General features: G+C 38.3%; 1 protein-coding gene across 10 annotated transcripts in view; it reads left to right on the forward strand.

Moving 5' to 3' along the window:
• EIF4G3 (eukaryotic translation initiation factor 4 gamma 3) overlaps window positions 1–27,335 on the forward strand; it is a 369,011-nt gene that overhangs the window by 133,414 nt on the left and 208,262 nt on the right. The window lies entirely within an intron of this gene.

Consider the following 27,335-nt stretch of genomic DNA (forward strand, 5'->3'; position numbering starts at 1 on the left):
TTATTTATTTATTTATGTTTTGGCTGCATTGGGTCCTCGTTGCTGCGTGCCAGCTTTCTCAGTTTGCAGTGAGCGGGGCTACTCTTCCTTGCGGTGCGCGTGCTCCTCATTGCTGTGGCTTCTCTTGTTGCAGAGCACGGGCTCTAGGCATGTGGGCTTTAGTAGTTGTGACACTCGGGCTCAGTGGTTGTGGCTTGTGGGCTTTAGAGCACAGGCCCAGTAGTTGTGGCACGCGGGCTTAGTTGCTCCACGGCATGTGGGATCTTCTCGGACCAGGGCTTGAACCCATGTCCCCTGCATTGGCAGGCGGATTCTTAACCACTGTGCCACCAGGCAAGTCCCATGAAAACATTATGAATTCTATATTTTATACTTAAAATTAGGCAAACTTTGCATTGTTTCATTTTATGTCTTTTAAAAAATATCGCAAGTTTGTTACTTGAATTATCTTAAATTACTTAAGCAAAACAGAAGTGTTTCATGCTTGTTGCTTGATTGTTGGTACACATTTGTTTTAACTCAGTTAATTTTCTCATAATGGAGCTAAATTACAAAATAAGGAGTCCAAACTGGCACTGATTATCAGGTTCAGTGCCTAGTCCTTTTCATTTTTCTCTTGGTATCCCTGTCTAAACTCTTAAGCTATGTTCACAGTAATCATTGAGAAGACATGCTCAGAATAATGCCAAAGAAGTGGAGTGGTACATGTTTTCCACCCACTGTTCTCGTTCATTTGGTTCCTCTCTTTTTCTGAGAGATCAACTTGGTCATGTTAAGTAGTGGACTGAGATGGTGATGGTATGTGATCCACTGGTTAGATTCTTCATTGTCTCTGGAAATGCTAAGCAAAGGACTTCTTCACTGAGGAGTAGTTATTGATCATGGCACTTATTTTAACATTACTATTTTCATTATTACAAAAGAATATGATTAAACAACTCATGGTCCCTACAATCATTTTACTTTATCCAACTTCCAGACATCGTTTTCCTTTCAGAGGTCTTGTTTTACTAAGGAAAAATACTCACTATTGCCTCACAGTTGTTGATTGATGGATTGTTTCAGACTTTGCAAACTGCTTTATCTTTCTTATTAAGTTAAACAGTAATTTTATTTACTGCAAGCAAGTTTTTATACTTTTTTTGATTTTTAAAATGTCTTTCATGAAGAAAATAAATTCTGAGTTTGGCAACTCTGACGGTCAGTGTTGCTAAACCAGGATAAGTAGAGGAGGCTTTGAAAATGTTTTTCACATTTCATTGTTGAAATAGATGAATGTTGACATTCCTTAAAAAAAAGAAAGCAAAGCAAAATTTATTGTTTTTTATACTTGCCTTCTCCCCCATGGAACATATTGTGGCTGTCTAAAGCAGTCTTTGAAGTGACTGGTGTTTGGAAGCTGCATTCATGGCACATAAAGATTTGATGTAGCCTCCAGAAACTGCAGTACTGACTGCATTTAGTTGGTCCTGTTGCCAAATCTTCTCTTTTGTTTTCTTCAGTTGATAATATATGTACGTACTTAAAAATTTATACCTATTGAAAATTTCATCAGTATATAGTGTCATTAAGCAGTTTACAAATTAACATGCCTTTACAAGTGTCATTAGTATAAAAATAAGGCTTATAAAAATTTAAATCATTTATATCTGTGGTTTCATCTAATATATGCTAAATAATTGTGGTAAGCTCTTTTCTCTCATTGTTGAGATTTATCTTAATGTGGTCATATTTGATAGAGAATTTTAGCTCTTTTGTCTTTTTTCTTTATTAACAAAAACAGTTGCAACCATATTTATAAAGTAGGACTCCACCAGATGTTTTCCGAATTTCATCTTTTATGCAGTCTTATAGCTTACCATGAAATATGCCTAAAGGCATATTTGTTTGATTATGCTTCTCTTTTCATTGCATGTAACTAGAAAAAATTCCCAGTGATTTTCTTTCAAGATATTTGTGGTTAGTTTTTAAGTTTTGTTGTAAGAATGATAGTTAAGTGCAACTATTATTCAGACTTTCCGTACCCTAAACACCAAGTTTCAGATTCTGTTTGGGAAATCTATAAGACTAGAACCTATATTTTGAAATAGTTAAGTGTGAAGAGTGAAAGTTTTAAAAATGAATTCTACATTAATTCAACACAGTTTTAAAAACCAAAGATGGGACTTCCCTGGTGGCACAGTGGTTAAGAATCCGCCTGCCAGTGCAGGGGCACGGGTTCGATCCCTGGTCCGGGAAGATCCCACATGTCGTGAAGCAGCTAAGCCCGTGTGCCACAACTAATGAGCCTGTGCTATAGAGCCTGTGGGCCACAACTACTGAGCCCGAGTGCCACAACTACTGAAGCCTGCACACCTAGAGCCCATGCTCTGCCACCGCAGTGAGAAGCCCATGCACTGCAACAAAGAATTGCCCCCGCTCGCCGCAACTAGAGAAAGCCCGTGTGCAGCAACGAAGACCCAATGCAGCCAAAAATTAATTAATTAATCAATAAGTTAATTTAAAAAAGAAAAAGAATTTTCTAAGAACCAATCTGTAAGAACTGAGTGCTTTCACAAGCATTTTTTTCATTGTCTTTGGTGTAAGCTCAGTTTTTTGTTGATGATGTTGTTTATTTTCATCTCAGTTCTGTCAGGGGGAAAAAGGTTTAGGATTTTATCTGTTTCACGTTTAAGGAGTTATTTCCTCTGGACACGTCCTGGGAGGCGCTTCTTGATTTCTCTAGCTACCACTCATCTGTTTTAATAGGTAGTGCAAAACCTCTTCCAGAGTTTCCCTTGCAGGTTTACCTCTTTACTTCACTTACTTCCCATAGTTTTAGAAGAGAAACTCATTTCAGCTCCACCAGTCTGTTTTTTACCTAGCTGTGACATGATTTTTCAGATTTTTATGGTTCTGAAAATTGCAGCCTCAGTTCACCTACAGAAATTAGCATGTGCCAGTAAATCAGGGGATGGGAAATAGAACAGAGAATTAGGAAATGGAGTGGTTTGACTATTCAATTCAGAGTGCTTGTGATTTTTCCTGCAAAAATTTATACTCCAGTTGTCTTAGTTAGCTCAGGCTACCAAAACAAAATACCGTAGACTGAGTGGCTTAAACAACAGACATTTCTCACATTTTTGGATGCTAGGAAGTCCAAGATCAGGTGCTGGCTGACTGATTTGGTTCCTGGTGAGAACTTCCTTCTTGGATTGTAGAAGGCTGCCTTGCCTCCTTACTATGTCCCCATATGGCAGGGGCGGGGGGGGGGGGAAGAGAGAGAGACAAGCAAGCTCTCTGGTGTCTCTTACAAAGGCACTAATTCCATCATGAGGGCCCCACCCCCATGACCTCATCTAAATGTAATTGTCTCCTGAAGTCCCCATCTCCAAATACCATCACATTGTGGGGTTAGGGCTCCAGTTTATGAATTTTTTGCAGGGGGCGAGGGAGGCACCTCCATCCATAGCACCATTTATGTGATTCAGAGAGCTAGGGGGGAAGTGGGCAGATAGGACTACTGGGAGAAAGGTCAGCAGAGGGGATAAGTACCATAGACATGTAGAATAGTGTCCTGAGCCTAATCAGACATATGGGTAAATGTTCTTATCCAGATTAATTGAGGGGGTGGATTCAATTTGCATGGATGTGGGAGAAGGGAGAGGATGAGCTTAATACAGGCTTATTTGTTTTTATCAGTGATCAAATGAGAAAGTTTACTTGAAGTATAAGAAAGCTAGCATCTTTGGGACTTCCCTGGCGGTCCAACGGTTAGGACTACACACTTTCACTGTTGAGGGCTGGGGTTCAATCCCTGGTCAGGGAACTAAGATCCCACAAACCTCACAGCATGCCTCTCCCCCCCTCCCCCCCAAAAAAGAAAGCTAGCATCTTTATAGAACTAAGAGTCTTGAATTTCAGTGACTCCATACTCAGTGAAAAGCAGACAACACACACATCATGTATAATAGCCTTGTGGTAGGTCATTTTAAATTCTGTCAAAGAAGAGTTAAGGAGTTAAGAGTTAAGTTAAGGAGAGTTAAGAGTTAAGGAGATTTAAAACAAGTAGAATTGATTAACTATAAACAAAGAAGATTATAGATTGATTGTTAAGAAAATAAAGTGTTCTAATTTACTTACCAAACTAACAAACTTTTTCCTTAATACATATATTAATTTACTGTCCTTTTTTCCTCAAATTTCCAGTGATGCTGATAATTAAGTAACAGGAAGAGCTTGATCTGATTGTAAAGTTTTCATTGGTTGATGAACCCTCATTTTTTTCCTCTCTGAAGAATGATAAGCTCTCAGGCTACCTGAATTCTCTCACTCTTGTATGGTATCTTTACTGTCTGCCGAGTGTTTTGTTCCATAGGTACCTAAGTAGGTGATATGTAGAAGAAAGAATTTATGTTGCCAATATTTTGTTGTATTTCACTGGCAACATAAATCTCCTTTTCAGTTTCCTGTCAGTGATACTTCATTTTCAGGTACTACTCTGTATTACTCAAGACTGTTTATTACTTCAAATTTTATTACTCCTCATCACCATTAAAATTGGCCATCTTCTTTTACAGTTTAGCTCCAGAATTTTGACCTGTTTAGTATAGTTGACAACATGACAGCCTAATTAGCTTAGCAGTACAGCTGTTAAAGTATTGTCAGGAAAAAAAAGAAACGACACTATTTCAAATAGAGGGGCTCTAATACATGAATTTTGTTGAACTAGCTGATTGATTCTCAAAGGGACACTGAAGTAATCCAGAGATTAATAACTACAGGAAGCAACTAACGTCCCTGGAGCTGAGGGAATGAAAAAGGAGACATGGTGGTGGTGTGAGAACCTAGGAGCTTAGAGGAAGTATCCTTTAGGGCAGCGGTCCCCAACCTTTTTGGCACTAGGGACCAGTTTCGTGGAAGACAGTTGTTCTATGGACCCTTGTGTGTGTGTGGGGGGGAGTGAGGGGGATGGTTCAGGTGGTAATGCAAGCGATGGAGAGCGGCAGATGAAGCTTCCCTTGCTCGCCGCTCACCTCCTGCTGTGTGGCCCGGTTCCTAAGAAGCAGCGGACCGGTACCAGTCTGCGGTCCGGGTGTTGGGGACCCCTGTTTTAGGGGATTGTTGGTCAAACTTGTCAGAAGGGAGTTTTACTGCAGCTTGGCCGTCAGAAACTCAGTAGGTGAGAGAGCAAGGTGAAGCTAGTACTTTGAATATCAGGTGTGCACACCTGTCTGCTGCTGGATCTCTAAATGGCTTTCAGAGACTAGAGATCTGAATGGAGTTGGTGTCTGGAGCCATACTGACAGGAGGTGAAAGCACCCTTCTACTTACAGGGTGGATTAGAGCTGAAAGACAATAGGTAAGTAATGGGCACAAATAATGGTAAAAGGTTATATAGTTACCTTAATAATAAAGAATAAGCTAGGACCATAAATCCCATGAATTTAAAGGGAAAAGTAAATGTGGTAAAACAACATTGTTGGTAACTGTAATAATAATGACATTAAATTCCTCTATTAAATAGTCACTCAGTTTGTCAGAAACTGAAATCTAGATATATGCATTTAAACATGACAGAGATTAAAAATAAAAGCAGGGAAACATTAAAAGGAAAATGCTAATAAAAAGAAAGCAGGTATAAGCAGCCTTTAGAAGTCAACATAGAATGCAAGGCAAAAAACTATATGGGAGAGAGAGAATTCCTACAATATAAAATTTTAATTTCTAGAAGATGTAACTTTACAAATTCTTATATACTTAATAATTGGTTCAGAATATGTATGAAGCAAATGTAAACGTTGAAATTGACAAATTCATAATCAGTGTGCGAGATTGACATCTCAGAAAAATGGACAGATTAGTTAGTAACCATATACTAGATCATGGGTTGGCAGACTGTGACCCAAGGGCCAAATCTGACCCCTCTCCTGTTTTTGGTAAGTTTTACTAGAATACATCCATACTAATTTATTTATGAAATTCTGCTTTTGTGCTACAATTGACAAGTTGAATAGTTGCTACAGATTTTATGCCCTACAAAGCCTAAGATATTTTCTGTCTGGACCCTTACAGAATAAATTTGCCGCCCCCTGATGTAGATTAGCAAACTAGAAAGACCAGATAGTAAATATTTTGGGGCCAGATGATCTTTTGCTGCTGCTGCTTCTTTTTTAACCCTTTAAATATGTAAAACCCTTTCTTAGGTGCTAAGGGCCATCCTTTGCCAGCCCCTGATACAGATAAATGACACAGATAGTAAACTTGTTTTTATATAAATATATATTAGCACAAGAATGTATATATATTTCAAATATATATGTGAAAGAGAAATTTTGTACACAATCAACCAAGATAAAAATAATTGAGGATAACAGTGATTTGAACATCATAATTATCAAACTTTAAAAAAAATAGAGAAGGTGTTCTACCAATTCAAGTTAGAGAAACTATTACAAAGACTATGAATAATTTGCATGAAATAATAATTAATAAATCTGTTTTAATTTAATTTTTTCTCATTCAATTAAGACTGCTTTTTTTTTCAGCTACTCAAGGAGTATTTATAAAATTAATCATGTTAGGCTACAGAGAAAAATGTTACATTCCAATCATATTTATATTTTTTTCTAAATATACTTCTATAGAATTTAGAGCTTAACAACAAAAGAAAGACAAAATCTAAATTATGTTTAAGTTGAAACTCTACAGAATATAATTGCTGTTTTTAAAAAAGCTTGTCAGATTTATAATTTATTTTAGTTGAACATAATTATTCATAATATGAATACATATAATTATTCATAATGTTTTTCATAATCTTAAACATAATGTTGGAGTAAAAATAATAACAAAATCAGTTTATTTGGAAATTTAAAAAACCATTGACAGAGATAAAATAGAAAACATTATCTTTAGAAATGAATGATAAACAGCACTTCGTATCAGAATTTGTGCGATGTGCATAAAGTGTTAGTTACTTAGAGGAAAATGTGTAGACTTAAAGGCATATATTAGAAGATAGGAAAAGTTGAAAATAACTGGTGATCTCAATGGAAGAGTGTACCGATGAAAAATTAATCAATCTAAGAAAGAAATGGAAAATTTTATTTGAACCAAAATTCAGGATTACAACCCGGGAACAGCATCTCAGAAGGCTCTGAGAACTGTTCCACCTGTTAGAAGTCAAGGGACAGTTAATATGTTTTTTTTTTTTTTGCGGTACGCGGGCCTAATATGTTTTTTGAGACAGAGGGCTGGCTGTACATCAAATGCCCTATTACTGACAGTTAAAATAATCCAGAACCTCATCGTGGTGGGTCATGTGACCCCTTACAAGATCAAGAAGGAATGCTGTCTCTTAAGGTGTTGTCTTGTTGATGCTAAGAGAATGTTGCTCTTTATGGCTGATGGGAAAGGTTTGGTGATGCAGATACACAATGCACAGTGAGGGGAGAGAGGAGGCCAAAGGGCAGAGAAGATCTTTTGTTTAAATTTCTCGTCTTGCCATAAAAATACGACTTTTTATTTCACAGCTGTTATGTTGTAATTTAAGGATTGTAGGTTTTATTTTCAGATGTATATGTAGTGTACCTCGTTCTGATGTTGTTGACTGTAAACACTAGCTATAAATTGCCACACTGCTTTATCTGTTTTAATACCAGGAATCAAGAGCTTTTATATAGTAGTAACTAACTCTCCTTATAGTATTTCTAGTTTTGAATGGCCAACTTGTGTCTACTGTCATTCAGAATATGTTCCTTTTGATAACAGCAAACTTGATGATGGTGTCAGGAAATTCGTGTGTGTGTGTGTGTCTGTAAAACATTTGCATGTCATTAGTGATTAGTGATGTTGAGTATCTTTTCATGTGCTTATTGGCAATTTGTATGTATTCTTTGGAGAAAATGTCTGAATCCTTTGCCCATTTTTTTTTAAAATTTATTTTATTTTTGGCTGCATTGGGTCTTCGTTGCTGCGCGCAGGCTTTCTCTAGTTGTGGCGAGCGGGGGCTTCTCTTGTTGTGGAGCACGGGCTCTAGGCGTGCAGGCTTCAATAGTTGTGGCACACGGGCTTAGTTGCTCCATGGCATGTGGGATCTTCCCGGACCAGGGCTCGAACCCATGTCCCCTGCATTGGCAGGCGGATTCTTAACCACTGCACCACCAGGGAAGCCCCGCTCATTTTTTAATTGGATTGTTTTTTTTTTTTGCTGTTGAGTAGTAGGAATTCTTTATACATTCTGGATCTCAGTTCCTTATCAGATAAATGATTTGCAAATATTTTCTCTCATCAGTTGCCTTTTCACTCTGTTGATAGTGTCCTTTGCACAAAAGTTTTTAACTTTGATGAAGTCTAATTTATGTTTTTTCTCTTGTCCTTGTCTTTGATGACATATTCAAGAAACCATTGCCAAATCAGCAGTTACTTCTTTACACTAAATGCAGTGTAGACTATTGCATTTCTTCTTAGCTTTTAAAATTTTACACACATGGAGATTTTCAGGAAATGGTAGCATGTTTAGAGAAAAATGTATTGAGTTATCAGGAGGACAGGCATGTTTGGAAGGAACGATGGAAATACTTACTAGTAGGTGACGAACAGCTGCCAATAATAACCCCACTGGAGTGAGAAAAATCACTGGAAGTCCAGCTGCCATGTTCAAAAAGACACTGAAAAATTCCAAGGGCTGTTCAGGGTTCAAAGAATGTATCAAGGTTCACTTTGGGAGTTAGAGAAGTTGAATACAAAAGTGGTGACTCAGAAGCCAGCTGGCTTATTTACATAACCATTTGGCAACCTTTAAGAAGGGAGGGAAGTAGCAAAAGGACAGACAGCTGGCCAACAGGCAAAGAAATAAGTATCAAGGACCTGGAAGGCATTATTCTACTATCTTCTCCTTGATTTTGAGTGATTGTCTCTTAACTTCAGCAGCAATGAAATTAGGAAGTATAAAACCAAAGGAGGAAAAACACTGTTGAAATGCATATTAGAAAAGGGGACTATAAAACTTTGTATAATTCATAGAGAAGATGAAAGCTATCAGAAAGCTGGATGCATACAAAAGGCATCCTTCACCAAATCTTTGTGTTCTGCTTAGTTTGAATTACTCCAAAAAACCTTAAGGAATATAGGTTTCTTGAAGAATGACCATCCCTAGAGGGTCTTTGAAAAAGACAGTCTCGCACTAGAAGCTATTGCTGTAACAAGCTCTGAAAGTAGATCTAATGCTGTAGGAATCAGATGGACAGATTCTCCTAAAAAATATCAACCCTTGAGTAGATAAGGGACAGTGAGTGTATGAGGATCTTGACTGTTGGAAACATTTAGAAATAATTTTAACTAAAAGCTGTCCTTCCTAATATAACTTGAATTATAACAGTGTGAACTAGTATTTATTGTGTACTCCTATTATCAGATTATGTATTTGAGGATAATATCTTGATGGTAGATTACCTTATAGGTTAGAGTTTTCAGAGCATTTCTCAGTTACTCACTGTACCTATTTTATCGTTACAGTAACCCTGTAGATAGATATGATTATCTGCATTTTGTAGATTGGGAATGTTGAGTGTGAAAAGTGAAATGATTTGCTTCATATACCACAGGTAGCAGTGTTGCAGGAAGGGGGACCCCTTCCAGGGCCCCAGAGTGGGCTCTTGTCTAACGTTCGGAAATGAATTGTCCGAGGAGGCACATGTGCTGACAAAGCAAGAGACTTTATTGGAAACGGGCGCCTGGGCGGAGAGCAGCAGGGTAAGGGGACCCAGGAGCACTGCTCTGCCGCGTGGCTCGCAGTCTCAGGTTTTATGGTGATGGGGTTAGTTTCCATGTTGTCTCTGGCCAGTTATCTTGCTTGGCCCATAGTGCGACTCAGGGTCCTTCCTGGTGCTGTGCGCATCTCTCAGCCAAGATAGATTCCAGTGAGAAGGATTCTGGGAGGTTGGTTGTCTGCTCCCTCTTTTGCCCCCTCCTGAATTCTCCCAGTTAGTTTTCAGCTGCAGCACCATGTTCTTTATCAGGACCTCCTTTATGAGACAACTCAGGCAGGTGGGCCTGGCCAAGGCAGGTGGTTTCCATCAGCAGTTCCCTAACAGCACAATTTGTAAAGGATTGAGTCTAGATCTCCAGGTCCCAACTCTTGACATTCTTCCTAGCTTTCTCATAATTCATCATAGTACTTTATTTCAGGTTCGTTTTAGACAAAATAGGCTTTAATAATTTTGGGAATACAGCCATCACTTATAACATTGTTTTTATGAAATAGTATGATGTGACTTTTTTAAAAAACATTCAACATGAAACATCTTTGGGGGAACATAAATTTGCAAAATTGGGCTTTATAAAAATTCAGCCACACAGTATTTAAACTTCTGGTTCTTAAATGTAGAGACACATGTCTAAATCTGAAATTAAAGAATTAGTGGGAGAGGGACTTCCCTGGTGGCGCAGTGGTTAAGAATCCGCCTGCTGCTGCAGGGGACACAGGTTCAAGCCCTGGTCCGGGAAGATCCCACGTGCCATGGAGCAACTAAGCCTGTGAGCCACAACTACTGAGCCTGCATTCTAAAGCCCGTGAGCCACAACTACTGAGCCTGCATTCCAGAGCCCGTGAGCCACAACTACTAAAGCCCACGCACCTAGAGCCTGTGCTCCGCAGCAAAGAGAAGCCACCGCAATGAGAAGCGCTGCAACGAAGACCCGCCCCCACTCGCCACAACTAGAGAAAGCCCGCGCGCAGCAATGAAGACCCAATGCAGCCAAAAAAAAAAACAAAACCAAAAAACTAGGGGAGGAGGAGGTGGTCATAACGGGAGCAGCAGAACCTAGAGTGAAGATTATGTCCAGTGTGACAAACGAGGGGAATGGGAACTCTAGCTGAGGATGTTTTAGATGAGAAGTACAAGAAGAAACTGTCAGGAAACCAGAGAGTAAATAAACGTGAGGCTAATGGGGGGAGGAAAGTTGGAGAAATGATAGTGGTAGTTAGCAGTAGAAGGTACAGGAGATGTGATGAGTAACAGATATTGACTTTGGAAGCAGAGAACCAGCAGTGCACAGAGTATAGAATACCTTTGGTACCTGGGAATTCAGTGAACCAGGCACTGAATTCTCCTTTAGGCAGGTCAGTACTTTTAGCCCAGTAGCCTTGGGAGAACTGGTACTAGGGTTGGGGAGAGAACTGGCTTTTATTATGCTGTGTAGGGAAGAGCTGAACTTTGAATAGTATAGTTACTATTGTGGGAACACAAGTAGCATGTTAGATCTAGGTATATTGTGAAAGCCATCCTAGTATATGAGCCCATCGTTGTCTTGTGAAAGGCAAAAAACCATAGCATTTAAATGTCGAACTAAGTGTAAAGAATAGAAATTGTGGTAAACTTAGTACAGTATTTTTCTGTACTAAGATAACGTCACTGCTTAGAAATGGAAAAGAGATCAGTGGCTCTCAGTCCTCACTGCCACTAGAATCTTCTGATGCCTGAGTCCCATTCTCCAGAGGTTCTCTAATTGCTTGGGATGAGGCCTAGGTAATTCTGATGTTGAGAACAGAGCTGTGGAACAGGGAACCCACTGCCTAAGTGAGACTTCCTAGGTCTTCTTTGCTGGAAGTGCTTTTCAGTGAAAGGAGCAGAAAGCATCCCCATTTTTTAGACCACATACAAACATAATGATTTTCTTAACTTAGGGAAAGTGGCTCTGGTGATTGAGAAGCCATTTCTATCTAGTATCTACAGGGAATTGTTAACTTTTTACAGATAATATACTTTACATTACAGTCTGTACTCAAATAGTTTTACTGTATTGATAATATATACCAGTTAATTTTGAGGATTGAATCAAATTCTCTCCTGACAGGTGTGGTATAATTGACCATTCTAATACAAGCAGAGTATGAGCAGGTGCTTTTGGTTTCAATAGATCAAATCTTTCTGGATTTAAAGCTGCAGTACAGTGTTTTTCAAATTTTTTAAGACAGTAAGAATTTATTCTCCCATGTACAGTGCCTGAATGTAAGAAACTTCCTAAATCTTTGGGATGGAAATGGCTCTAAATGAAATTTTCTAAAAGTGTAACTTTGTGGCTGTTTGCAGTGCTTTATTTGGGTAAACAGAAGTTTTTGTCTGGCTGGTGCTCTTAACTGTTTTGTATACTTCAGTAGAGGTTTATTTTACTGGTACAAGCGTAACTAAACAAGAGCCAAATACTCTATTGTTAACGTCCTTCGAGAGCTTGTTCTAAGGAAGGCTTATATTGAGGAGGGGTCTGTGAATCTTTTCTCAATGGTACTGTTATCATGAATTAAATAATTAAGATTCAATTCCAAAGCCAGAAAAAGTCTTTTGTGGATATTGTGGCAGAGATTTAGATTTTTAAAAACCAGTTCAGTACTATATTGATATAGAATTTATTGCCTTTTCTGGCAGGTGATCTCATTTTCTGGTCTGAATTTTATCATAATGTAATCCACAAATAAACTTGTGTTTTTAAGAAAAAGTTTATTTATTTGCTTGCGCTGGGTATTAGTTGCAGCAGGTGGGCTCTTTAGTTGTGGCTCGCAGGCTCCTTAGTTGTGGCATGTGAACTCTTAGTTGCGGCATGCATGTGGACTCTAGTTCCCTGACCAGGGATCGAACCCAGGCCTCCTGCATTGGGAGCGTGGAGTCTGAACCATTGCGCCACCAGGGAAGTCCCCACAAATAAGCTTTTTTATAGAGTCATGGTGGTGGTTAGGTACAAAGAAATACTGTCCCTGGTATTTAAAGAAATGTAATGTGAGATGTTAAGGTTCATTTTTGTATTAAATATTTCATTTTACAGAGTATGATGTGAAATCAGTTTACTTGTCAAAATTGTCTCATTTTAAAATTCTGTTTATTATGGTAAATATTTCTAGAGTTGGATTGAAGAAAGAGTGGCCTGACAAGTACGGCTATTGAGATGGGTGATGAGTGACATTAAAGTGCACTCCAGCTCGTATAGGGTAGTGCTCATTAAATATCTGTTTTTGAGGTAACAAAGAGTAAGAGTAATTGGATGGTCCTAATGCAGAATAAAACACATATTATGACTTAATGAATGGTTGAGTTGCCTAAAACATTCTTTTAAAAAAGTCCAAAGCCATAATTAAGTAAGAGCAGTATTTGTGTTAGATAACATTTAAAATACAGCCCTTTTAATTTTCTAGCAGCCATGTTTCTGGGGCTGAAAAGAGATTCCTTTCAGAAATGAATAATGTCTCTCCGGGAGTACGTCTTGAAGAGGCCTTGAGAACAGCCCAACAATTGAACTGTGATAAAGTACCAAAAAATATTTTCTATTCATCTACCTTAAAACAGAGATTGATCGTATAGTCTTCGCTTTTTTTTTTTTTTGAGGAAGAGTTCCACTCCCACATCCAAAATATAAGCCATGGAAAAGAATTCTTAGTTTGCTAGAGTATAAAGGCTGCATTATCGAAAGTGAAGTTTCTTTTTAAAAAGAGAGACCTGGCTGTGAATCCCAGTTCTACCAGTTATTAACTATGAGATCTTGGTATGTTAAACCTCCTTCCAAGTGGAATTTTGCCATCTAAGTGGAAATAACAATACTTACATCACAGGATGGTATGAGGATTAAATCAAAAAACAGATGCAAAGGCCCTGGCACATGCTGGATGCTTAATAAATGTCCATTGCTTTTCCTATGCTACAGTAGCTTTGCAATATTTACCTTTTTTTAAAAAAAATTTATTTGTTTTTGTCTGTGTTGGATCTTTGTTGCTGCACGCAGGCTTCCTCTAGTTGCGGTGAGTGGGGGCTACTCTTTGTTGCGGTGCGCGGCCTTCTCATTGTGGTGGCTTCTCTTGTTGCGGAGCACAGGCTCTAGGCATGCGGGCTTTAGTAGTTGTGGCACGTGGCCTCAGTAGTTGTGGTGTGCAGGCTCAGTAGTTGTGGCACACGGGCTTAGTTGCTCTGCGGCATGTGGGATCTTCCCGGACCACGGCTTGAACCTGTGTCCCCTGCCTTGACAGGCAGATTCTTAACCACTGCGCCACCAGGGAAGTCCTAACATTTTTTTTTTTTTAAGTTGGGAATTAATTTTAGGTAATGAATTCTTATCTACCCTGGCATTGTATTTCAGTATCATACGTTTCTGGGACTTCTTCTAAAATCTTTAATACCAGTTTACAGCTGTATTCATCATTACTGAAATCCCGGCCTTGTTACATAGGTATTTTAATATTATCACTTAATGTTGTTAAGTGATAATATTAGTTTGACTAATATTAGTTTGACTGTCACTGTATTTATTACCCCAGTAAAATTGTTTAAAAGAAAACACCTCACATCTCAAGGCAAAGCTGATACATAGAGTGGTTTAGAAATCCCAGGTTAATCACTCAGAAAGCCATGGTCATAACCTTGATGCTGTCTGGAAACACAGACAGGTTCATCTGTGAACTTTTCCAAAAGTCATTCAGCGGTGTGAACTCTCAGGCAAACATTATAGTACACAAAAAGGAAAACTTCTGTTTAGTAGGCACCTCTGTTATTTGCTTCTTTGAGAAGCAGTCCTCATTGTGTTATGATGTATTTGGAAAAAAGTCCAAGTGCTGAAACAGGTTATTAGTTTTTGGTTTAGGTATACCATCTTTTATTTTGCCTCTCACTAATACTTCTCTACATCCTTCTAACTCTTCTTTTGACCATTTGTTCATTGCTCTGTAGAATACTCAGCAAAAGAAATTAAAGGTGACATCTGATCGATGGGTGTTACTTTTTGATGGTAACTCTTTTAATATCAATAGATTTCAAGATGAAAGTGTTTGAAAATCATACCAGATATGATGACCTGGAATTTCTGCAAAGGTTATTATTTTTTGTGGTGTCTTACTGTAATCAGTATCATAAGACATTTATTTCAACAGCTGAAATGTTTTTTCTAACTAAATCAAATAAAACAAGAATTGTTCTGCTTCAAGACAAGAATGGGAGAAGGGGGTGGAGGAGAGATGGTGTACTATCTGTTAGTATTTGGGTAGATTAGTTGTATTTTGTTTTAGCCAAAGCTTGATTCAGATTTATCCCAAATCATCTATTAGAGCCATGCTTTGATTTAGACTTACAATGTGCATTTTAAAAGTTTATCAGATGAGCCATGACATCAGGAATGAACAGTTCTGCCAAAGATTAACTAGTAATAAGACAAACCTAATGAGAATTTGTCTGGGAAGACATTATTGTTTTTCATCTTTCATGTCTATCATCTTGCTGGAATTTTATGAAAATGAAAAATTATAGGAAATTGAATGATCTGCAGAAAAATGCCTGTGCTATATTCCCAGTGTTATGGCTGACAGAAAAAAATTGGAGCTAATAAATAAGATCTAGTAGTCCATATAGATTTGTTGTGGTAAATAGCATTTATGTAGTTTGATTTCTTCTCAAACCTATTTGTAAAGCAATTTTATTGAATATACTTTTTCCTACTTATCAGTTTTACTGTTACGATGATCTGTTTGAATTAATAGCTAGATTTTCTTAGAAGGCCATTCTTCCCATACATATTTGGGTGCCAGATATTTGTGGAGTGCATACCGTGTGCTAGGCACAAATGGGCTTATTTGGAAAAGACCCCCTCACAAAGTTTAAGCAGGATAGTCTCCTTATAAACTGCCAACTCTGTATTTAAGCCATTTATTTCTCTGAGAAGATTAAATAGTCCAGTTTAGTGACTATGTATTCTAAGCTCCAGAAGAAGCTTATTAGTCCTAGAATCAGGAAACTTGCCTTCTGCTATTTATTTGCTTATCTGCATATATTTTTATTCCATAGTAGTTAGAGTGCTTGTAGAATCTCTGCTAACATCCTGTTACTGGACCTTCTGGAACGGTCTAGTTATCAGGTTTCTTCCTTAGCACCCTTTCCATGTGCTCACCCACCATCCCTCTGTCTTCTTACTCTCTAGAAATCCTTTCAAGTAGATGTTATTAGTTTTAAAATTTTCTTTAAGGCAGGCTCAGCATTGCTCTGGCCCTTCATTACTCTGTCTAGGTCCTTGACCTATGACCCATGTGTAGCATATGTGTATACTGCTTTCCCTATTGCTATCATCGCTAATTTTCCAGAGCAAATTTCCACGCTCTTTAAGGATTTTAGCATTTGGCGCACAATTTACTTTTCCATTTTACTTTCTGCCATTTACCATGAGGATATCTAACATTCATTTGTTGTCCCATTAGACTGTTGCTGTGGGCTCCTGGATTCATCCTCTGTTTTTCCCTTTTTTCACTTTCCCAGAACAATCGTATATGAACACATATTCAACAACCCATATGTACATAGTCTAGACCTGCACTGTTCACTATAATAGCCACTAGAGTCACCTGTGGCTTTTGAGCACTTGAAACAATTAGTACAAATTGAGATGTGCTATAAAATGTAAAACACAATTGTCTCTTGGTATCTGCATGGGATTGTTTCACAGGACCACCCTCCACAGATAATAGCAAAATCTGCTGATGCTTACTTCTGCTATATAAAATGGTATAGTATTTGCATATAATCTATGCACATCCTTACGTATAAGGCATACTTTGGAGATACTGCAGGTTCAGTTCTGGATCACTGGAATAAAATGAATATCACAATAAAGCAGGTTGCATAAATTTTTTGATTTCTCAGTGCACGTAAAGGTTATGTTTAGGGACTTCCCTGGTGGCGCAGTGGTTAAGAATCCTCCTGCCATTGCAGGGGACACAGGGTCGAGTCCTGATCCAGGAAGATCCCACATGCCACGGAGCAACTAAGCCCGTGCGCCACATCCACTGAGCCTGTGCTGTAGAGCCCGTGAGCCACAACTACTGAGCCCACGTGCCACAACTACTGAAGCCTGGGCGCCTAGAGCCCATGCTCTGCAACAAGAGAAGCCACCGCAATGAGAAGCCCACGCGCCACAACGAAGAGTAGCCCCCGCTCGCGCAACTAGAAAAAAGCCCGTGTGCAGCAATGAAGACCTAACGCAGCCAAAAATAAATAAATAAAATAAAAAACGTTATGTTTACACTATACAGTAGTCTTATTAAATGTGCAAAAACATTATGTCTAAAAAAGTGTACATACCTTAATTCAAAAATACTTTATTACTAAAAAATGTTAACCATTGTCTGACAATGAAGGATTGCCACCATCAATTTTAATAATATAATAGCCAATTATTTTACCAGCAAAGGCAGACTTATTCAGGAATAGCCAGAGGAATCCCGATTTGGAAAATGCAGGTCATGGTGTACCGCAGGCAAATCCAAAAAACAAGGAAGGGGAACTTGCTTTTGTACGGGAAAAAGGAGAGTTAGGAAGGGCTGTGAGAACCACAGAGTCCATTGGGAGAATCTAGGAGTCCAAAGTATAGAGGCTTCTCATTGGCTGGGCTGTCGTGGAGTGGAGAGATGTTTTCTTCTTTCTGCGGGATAGTAAAGTAGAGGCAGAGTCCTACTGGAGATGGAGGCCTATGGTTCTTCTATTTGGAGCAATTGATGATGCATGGCAGGGCATGAGAGCTCCTCCCTACAGGTCTGTTCTGACTCCAGTTTTGGCTGAGGTTTCTTTAATTTCACGTTTCCCCTTTTGATCAAGATCTTTCCTCAAAAACATCACTAATCAAGAGTCAGAATTTCCACATGTAGTTGTTTGTTTTTCAGTGCCAGGAAGGCCCTTCCCTGGTTGTAATGTCCCCTGTTGAAGGGGAAGTATTATACACAAATCAGAACCCTCATCAGGTTGCCTTTGAGTAACAGGAGAAGGTACTAGGGAGAGCTCTCAGGCATTTCGTGTTAAAAGTTCATATTTAGTCAAGGTTGTAAGCAGTAGAATTTATCTTGAAGGCTGAGCTAGCATTATTTTACTAGGCGTGCCACTTCTACAAAGGTTCAACAAGTAATAGGTACCAAACTTAAAAAACAGTATATAAAGCAGAATTAAAGACAACATTCTAAAACCAGTTTGCAGGAGGGTTCTAGACCAGGAGCCTAGACCTGAGGGTATCCAGCTGAATAAATGACAGTTGGTTGTCAGGTGAAATTTGCTGTAACCAATGTGCTTGCTCTTTAATTTTATGTAAACTGGGTCTCTACTTCCCCAGAGGTATTTATCCATGTACAACAAAAGGTGTTTGCTGTTGCACAGAGGCCTCCTTGCTCAGCAAGTAGGTAATCAAGGGCTCTGAAGTTATCCAAAACCACCTTGGCCAGTGAGTTTAGTGATTGTTCCTGAGTTGAAACTGAATTGGCTGTGGGGTCAGCTAAATCACCTAGGGTCAGGAAGAAATTCCTGGTACTTGTTCATTGGCACTCAGTCTGATCTGTGGGAAGAAAGCTCTCCCCTATGAGGGCAAAGCCAGAATCACATACACTTCCTGTAAGTTCTTGCTTAGTGCAGTTATAGATGACTAATGGGATGGACCAATGAGAGGCTTCTGTTTGGTATGTAGGGAGAATAGGACAGTGAATATAACACAGGCACACTGTCCTTGTATTCTCCAGCTGTCAAGGCAATGAGTTGCCCACGCCTAAAAGCCATTCCCCAAACTTCCAAATCTGAAAGTGTAACCACAGGGAGTACATAAGCCCCCCACATAAGTGATAGTATCTATGGATTCATTCATTGGTATAGAGGCATTAGCATTACTTACCAAGGCTCAGGTATTACATTGTTACACACTGAGAGGGTTACCTCCATAGAACTTTTTATGCAAATATTGAAGAGATCTTGTTTTCTTATCCCAGGGCTGGATCAAAATGAAGCAAGGAATACGTTTAGGCGGGTTTAGCGCCCTGACTCTATGAAATGGTACGGTGGAACAATTTGGACAAACAACAGCATCTGGAACCCCAGTGAAATCACTTACAGGGTGAACCAAAGGGCCATTGCTGTCTTGGAGGGACTGAAGTTTCCTTTTTTTTTTTTTTTTGCGGTACGTGGGCCTCTCACTGTTGTGGCCTCTCCCGTTGCGGAGCACAGGCTCTGGATGCGCAGGCTCAGCGGCCATGGCTCACGGGCCTAGCTGCTCCCCGGCATGTGGGATCTTCCCGGACCAGGGCATGAACCCCTGTCCCCTGCATCGGCATACGGGCTCTCAACCACTGTGCCACCAGGGAAGCCCCTGAAGTTTCCTTTTTCAAAAAAATTTTAAATGGATTTAAATATATATATATTTATTTATTTATTTGGCTGTGCTGGGTCTTAGTTGCTGCATGTGGGAAATAGTTCCCTGATCAGGGATCGAACCTGGGCCCCCTGCATTGGAAGTGCAGAGTCTAAACCACTAAATCACCAGGGAAGGCCGGGGACTGAGGTTTCTGATGGCAAATCCAGCAATCAGAGAGGTTTCCGCCTTGCGCAAGGGATTGGGAAATTCAGATGAGGGCACTGTCATTCCATGGAAGGGAGGGAGAAAAACGTGTAAGAAACAGTATTGAAAGAAAGCTATATAGGCCTAGTCCAGACATGTTGGGAAAGCTGTCACCCTCGGATGTCATCTGATCCAGATCCTAGTGAGCTTTATATTTAGGTTGTCAGATGGTGTGCAGATCCAGTTGGGGTTCACTGTCTTCTTCTGGTGAAACATATGGATCCAGGAGTCTGCTCCCTGGAGTTTGGCAGCATGAGGATTAGTCAGCAGTATCTGATAGGGGTCCTTCTAGTGAGGCTGGAGAGAGTCCTTTAGGAGGTGTCTTTTCCAGTACACAAAATCTCCAGGATGTAGAGTGTGATATATTTTTCTTCTCTCGTGATTGCACTGTGAAACGAGTTCTCTACCAGAGCATAGTTATTTTTAATGGAAGCAATTAGACCTTTATAATATGGAACTTTGTCTCCCTTTATCAATTGTGGATCAAAAGAAGTGGGACCCAGGTGCTTCAGGCATCCTGTTACAGGAATAGAGTCCTGTAAAACCGATGCAAATATGTATACATTTTATCTATGCAAATATATACATGAAAAACAGGAGTATTTAATGAGAGTTTCAGAATTTGGGGGGAACCAGATAGAAAAAAATAAATTCTTCAACCTTTGCTGTGAAGATAACACTTTACCAAATTGCTGTAAGTTATAGATAGCTTAAAGGAGAAGAAGAAAAATAAAGGACCCTTTACATGTGGAAAGCAAAACGTTAAAGCAGTCGATTTTCAACTGGAGTTTTAGAAATCCTTACCCAGTTCAGTATTATGATTTTAAAGTTATCAAAAAACTGTGTTCCAGAATACCCATCAGAGTCCTGAATTTCTTTAAAGATGAAACATATTTACAAAAGCATTAGAATAAAGCAGTAACTGCCTATAAATGGCAAAGACTTGAAAATGCCCATTTAAAGATCTGATGAGAGTTCACTATAATGGGACTGAGAAGGGAATCTGCCTATTTCTGTGACATACATTTAAAAATTATGACTAATAACATTATATCAGGACATCTTGGAATTTCAGGAATTTGATACAGTTTTGAACACTTATATTAACATACACCTATACAAATAAGGTAAAAAAGATTCAGTAATCCTTCTTACATGACAAGCCTCATATGTAATTTAATATATCAAATAAGACTGATTCATTCAACGTTTTACCAGGTGAGAGACAAATCTTTTTAGATTCTCCATGGGCCCTCTGGGAGAACCCAAAGTTAGTTCAAGGAAAAAAAAAAAAGATTTCATTTAGAACCTGATTTTTGGGAAGTTTGTCAAAAATATCAAAAGGTTTTGGACATTTGATCCAGTGGGACCACAGATTACTATGAAATGATAATTATCTATTTGACTAAAGTAATAAAAGATTACAAAGACAAATACAAAAGGTTATGTGGTTGTAAGGGAAACTTACAGCTTTTAATATTGAGATTTAGTTTTCTTTAATAATCAAAGACTTGGTTAAGACAACATGAAACACAAAAGAATTTTGGTAAACTACAAATTTTTGTTTCTAAGGAGACTAATTAAAGATAAGGAAAAGACTTCCACAGTCTTTTATCAGGAGCAGACCACTATTCTAAGAAGACTTTGTTCTTTTAGCAAATGAAAGTAAGTTAAGTTTTAGTATTATATAAGTACACCACTGATTTTAAACCTTATTTTTAAAGTCCTTATAATATTTAGCCAGCTTGACCACACATAAAGCTCCTTTTTTCAAAGATTCCTTTTCCACAAATCTTCTGCAACTTACTATTTACATTCAGTTTTTGTCCTGTCTTTCCACTTTCCTATTCTGAAACAATCAGTCTTGCTTTAAAACAAAATTACTTTCTTTTCCTCCACAAAATGTATTTCCCTTCCTCATACCTTTTCTTATCAAAAAAACACATCCAACTTTTCCCTTATTTCTTGTAGCATTAAACAATTATGAATGGTCTGTTACTGGAAAATTTATGAATATGCTTCATAATTCCTAAAAGCATATTTTCTTCATAGTAAGTTTTCCAATGTGGCATGTTTACCAAGAGACCCAAGTATCTTTTTAATCTTTAAAAATTTTTATTGAAGTATAGTTGATTTACAGTGTTGTGTTTCTGATGTACATCAAAGTGATTCAGTTACTTTTATATATATATATATATATATATATATACACATATATATGAATGTATATATATTTTTTCATAATCTTTTCCATTATGGTTTATTATAGGGTATTGAATATAGTTCCCTGTACTATACAGTAGAACCTTGTTGTTTATCTATTTTATATATGGTAGTTTGTATCTACTAATTCCAAACTCCTGATTTATCCCTTGTCCACCCCCTTTCTCCTTTGGTAACCATAAGTCTGTGAGTCTGTTTCCGTTTTGTAAATAAGTTCATTTGTGTCATATTTTAGATTCCACATATAAGTGATATCATATGGTATTTGTCTTTCTCTTTCTGATTTACTTCATTTAATATGATAATCTCTGGGTCCATCCATGTTGCTGCAAATGGCATTATTACATTCTTTTTTATGGCTGAGTAGTATTCCATTGGTATATATACCACATCTTCTTTATCCATTTATCTATTGATGGACATTTAGGTTGCTTCCATGTCTTTATTGTAAATACTGCTGCTATGACCATTGGGGTGCATGTATCTTTCCGAATTATAGTTTTCTCCATATATATGCCCAGTAGTGGGATTGCTGGATCATATGGCAACTCTATTTTTGGTTTTTTGAGGACCCTCCGTACTTTTTTCCATAGTGGCTGCACCAGTTTACCTTCCCAGCAACAGTGTAGGAGGGTTCCCTTTTCTCCACACCCTCTCTAGCATTTAATATTTGTAGACTTTTTAATGATGACCATTCTGACTGGTATGAGGTGATACCTCATTGTAGTTTTGATTTGCATTTCTCTAATAATTAGAAATGTTGAGTATCTTTTCATGTCCCTGTTGGCCATCTGTATGTCTTCTTTGGAGAAATGTCTTATGTCTGTTTTTCCATTGGGTTGTTTGTTTTTTTTGTTATTGAGTTGTATGAGCTGTTTGTATATTTTGGAAATTAAGCCCTTGTCGGTTGCAAATATTTTCTCCCAGTTCGTAGTTTTAAACTCAAATATCGTTAGTTCCTTTGTAAAGGAAGCCCAAAATGGATGAACTTATTTTCAGTAATGTTTCAGTATGTTATGTTATTTGGGAATGATCTAGATATTTAATGACTACCCATCATTTAATTGAACTTAGCAAAACTGTAAAGTTTCAGGTTGCCAAAAAATTTGGGGAAGCTACTTAAAAGGTTTATCTAGGGACTTCCCTGTTGGCGCAGTGGTTGAGAGTCCGCCTGCCGATGCAGGGTGCACGGGTTCGTGCTCCGGTCTGGGAGGATCCCACGTGCCGCTGAGCGCCTGGGCCCGTAAGCCGTGGCCGCTGAGCCTGCGCGTCCAGAGCCTGTGCTCCGCAGTGGGAGAGGCCACAACAGTGAGAGGCCCGCATACTGCAAAAAAAAAAAAGGTTTATCTAGAACCATTTATCTATCCATATCCCTTCAATTCACTTTTTTTTAATTTAATTTTTTTTTATTGGAGTAAAATTGCTTTACATTGTTGTTAGTTTCTGCTGTACATCAATTCACTTGTTTTTAACAGCCGTGTTTATTTAGACCACTCATGAAAAATTTTATCTTACCAAGTTATTTTTCTTGCTGACAAATTTTTTCTAGCACCATGAACTTATTTGACCTGAAGTAAGATAACATGAACTAATCTGACCAATAAACCCAACTAGAATGAAAATTGTATGCCTGCATTATTTTCAGTCTTGATAACTCCAAAGACATGCCTGTTTTAATTAAAACAACAACCTTAAGCTAGCTTTCATTTACTAAAATTTAAACCTAGATAGCGTGAACCTGAAAAGCATTTTGGGTTAGTTTATGTAATATTTCTTTAACTCACATAAGCACTTGTTTATTTTTAAGAACTCTCTTACAGATTTAATTTTGGCAGTACCACTTGGAAATACAAAAGTAAGAAAAAACAACCCACACATCTACAACACAGATATACACATGAACAAAGACACATGGAAATACAGACAGATGCAAAGGGACCTTATGGTTTCATTTTAAATTTTAGCTAAGTCTCAGATACAAACTCAAAAGAATACTTAGATCCAAATTGTGTTTGCATGCTATCAGGTTCCATGCTTTCAGGTTCCTTTTAAGATCTGTTTTTCAAGTCAGTTTGTCTTTTAGAAGACAAATTGCATACCAAAGAATACATTACTTTGTCTCCTAAGAGGTTTAGAATCCTCTTTTAAGGTACTCCTTAAGGTGGGTTTATCTAAAACAAATGTTCCTCCTTTTGAACATGATGGGTGACTTACCAGAAGTCTCAACAAAAACAGAAACAGAAAGTAAAATGTCTCCTAGGAGTTTTGCAGTGTATTTGTCTGTTATCAAAATCTAGGGCAATTGCTGTTTAAATCTTTTCTTCTAGTTATTTGCTGAAGTTAACTTAGAAACAGTAAACAGGGATTTAGCATTTGGATCCTCAGAGGTTCCAATTTTAAAAGTATAGGTTTTCACAGAGGAGGAGAGAGGAAGATGGCATGGGGGCACAGCTTGAGCACAAGGTGGCTGCTGGGGTGGAGTCTGAGACAGGGGTCAGAGAAGACAAAGATGATGATGCCTGAGACAAAGAAATTGGAGGAGCGGAACCCAAGGAGCATGAAGCTTTGGAAGCCATTTTGTTCTTTTCTAGTATTTTTTGTTTTGGTTAATTTAAAAACGCAATCTTGCAAAGAGGCAATTTTAGGGTTTTGCACATGTTTGGAAACCTCCAGGTATCAACAAAAATAAATACACCATTTGTTTTGTTTAATTTTAGAACTGTGTTCCTCCAATTTAGCCTTAAGAAAAATGAGTTCGAAGAGATGGAAAGTTTCCCATAATGGTCATTGTAATTCTGAATTTCTTTTAGTTTGTTTGGACCACTTAGTTAAAAATGTGAACGGGGGGCCCATAGTTTTTAAACATGAAACCCCCCAAAGAAGGGCCTCCCTCAGAGCATTTAGATGACTGGGATCCCATTTCCCAAAGTTCTCCTGGAAACCCAAGAAAGTTGCTACAGTCCTACTCTGGATTCCAAAAGTCATAAAACAAATTCTTGGATCCCAGTTAGCTCCATCTCCCAAAGAACCTTGCTGCCACGTGGTCCAGAAAACAACTCTGAGTACATACCAAGGATGAAGACTTGGACCAGAAAGGATGAAACCTTTCTCCTGAAAGAGCAAAACCGTTCTGGTTCCTGAATAAAGTTGGAGAGCTCAAAATGAAAAAAGACCAAAGTTCAGGAATCTGAGAGGAGACTCACCAAACCAAAAGCAGGCGGTGACTCACAGAAGCAGTGAGCACAAGGGGCTCAGTGCGGGTACCTCGCTCGTTTCCACAAACCGTTATCTCTCAGGGTTCACCTCCTTCAGATCCTACTTCTGACATCAGATAAGTCAACTTTAATAATTTAAGTTACCTTACCAGCAAAAGCAGGTTTATTCAGGAATAGCCAGAGGAATTCCAGTTCAGGAAATGCAAGCTGTGGCGCAGACCATAGGCAAATCCAAGAAACAAGGAAGGGGAGCTTGGGCAAAGGGGGAGTTGGGAAGGGCTGTGAGAACCAAAGAGTCCATTGAAGGAAGCTGGGAGTCCAAAGTACAGAGGCTTTTCATTGGTTGGGCTGCTACAGCCTCTGCCTGGACTGTCGTGGAGTAGAGAGATCTTTTCTTTTTTCTGCCGAAGAGTAGAGGTACCTTCCTATTGGAGATGGTGGCTGTGGCTCTTCCTATTTGGAGCAATTGATGATGCTTGGCAGGGCATGAGAGCTCCCCCTACAGGTCTGTCCTGACTCCAGTTTTAGCTGAGGTTTCTTTAATTAATTCCATACTGCAAACCTTCAATTTGTTAAAACCTTCAATTTGTTAAATTTGTTTCACAATATCTATGAAGTGCAATAAAGTGAAGCACAATAAAACGAGGTATGCCTATACTTTAAATAATCTCTAGGTTACTTATGATACCTGATACAATGTAAATGCTATGTAGATAGTTGCCAGCGCAAGGCAAATTCAAGTTTTGCTTTTTGGAACTTTCTGAAATCTTTTTTTCCAAGTATTTTTGACCCACAGTTAGTCAAATCTGTGGATATAGAATCCATAGATACTGAGAGCTGACCTTACACCAAATGTCTCCGTTTTTATATTGACTACAAGTTGAAATTTTGAGTATATTGGGTTAAATAACATATATTACTAAAATTAATTTTACATGTTTATTTTTACTTTTTCTAATGTGGATACCAGAAATTTAAAAATTACTTATGTGACTTGTATGTGTGTTCAAGAGCACTAGTTTACCTCTGGTTTCTACCTAGAACTGCCCTTCCTTTGAACTTGACATCTGCATTTTCTTTGACCTCAGCCGCCTACATCTCCCTTTCCCATGGTTAGTCCTGTTGTACCTGTTCTGCAGCCTACGCGCTTTAATTCTGTCATCCCTTTCTATTGTCAATATGACAAGCCCCTTCCCGCCTTCACATTCCATTTGTTTAGCTTTGATCTTATCATTAATCATTATTAACCCTTAGTTCCCTTTCTTTCCTCAATTTCTGTATTTTGCCAGTTTCCATCCCTGACTCAATCTAACCAAGCAAGTTATTCTGGCTCCCTGGATGAAGGTTTCTGCTGTAGAGATTAAAATACCTTTTTGCAGATATACTTTATTAAGAATTTATGATTTCTTAGTACAGCTAGACTAAGCTGTAACTGCGCTGTTGGGTAATCCTACTAGTCATCATTAACTGATTTCCGGTTATGTCCTGCATTGTACTTTCATCGGCAACAGGCTGGCCACCAACAGCCTGATACACTGTACAGCTCCTGAAGTTATGCATTGTGTCAGTCCTGCTTCTCCATTTCTATCCTTCTACTTACTTATTTTTGAAGCACCTACAGTTTTAATAATTATCATGAAATATATAATTGTATAAAAGAATATATTACATGTTCAGTTTGAAAGAATAATAAAATAACTGACCACCACTCACCTTAAAAAAATAAGTTATCAATATCTTTGAAGCCCTCCTGTACTTCTCCTTTAACCCACCCCACTCCTTTGTCTTTACAGGTAACCATTATCCTGAATATTATGTTAATTGATATTTTGTTTCATCTCTTGTGTTTGTTTCTCTCTGCTTTCATTGGTATCAGCAGATTGAGATTCACATTCTGAATTAGCCATTGTGTAGGTGACCTTGGGCAAGTTACTTTATTTCCTCTGAACATGTTTTCTGTTTTAAAAAAGATTTACTTCATAGAGGTTTTGTATAATTAATGTAGATATGTGCCTGGCTGAAGAGACTCTCCATAAAGGGAGCTTGCATTTCATCCTTCAGAAACTACATCTTCCTACTTTAAAGATTCATTTTCTTTTCTCTGTCTCATGAAATTTGGTCCTGTACCTTAGGTGAACTCATCTACTTGTGTGGCAAGGAGTTAGTTTTATGCTGCTGATCACACCTGTGTTCTATACATGTCTAATAACTCTGTACACCTTTATACCTGGGGTTTTCTTTGACAGTTAAAACTCAACATAATACAGTTGAATTGATCACTTTTTCATCCAAAGCAGAGAAAACAGCTAATGCAAAGACATTAGGAGAAAATAAACTTGGTATGTTTGAGGGAAATAAGTGAGGCCAATGTGGCAGAAGAGTAATGGGATGTGAGATGAGGTCCAAGAGGTGGCCTGATCATTTTTAGCTCTTTATGCATCCTGAGCTACCCAATCCTCAAACCTTGGTGCTTCCTTACCACTTATATCTAGTGACTTAGAAGTCCTGCTATTTCAGTATATACCA

The sequence above is a fragment of the Aethalodelphis obliquidens genome, unplaced genomic scaffold (assembly GCF_003676395.1).
Source record: "Aethalodelphis obliquidens isolate GAN/ISIS:26980383/991018 unplaced genomic scaffold, ASM367639v1 scaffold9, whole genome shotgun sequence".
NCBI lineage: Eukaryota > Metazoa > Chordata > Mammalia > Artiodactyla > Delphinidae > Aethalodelphis > Aethalodelphis obliquidens.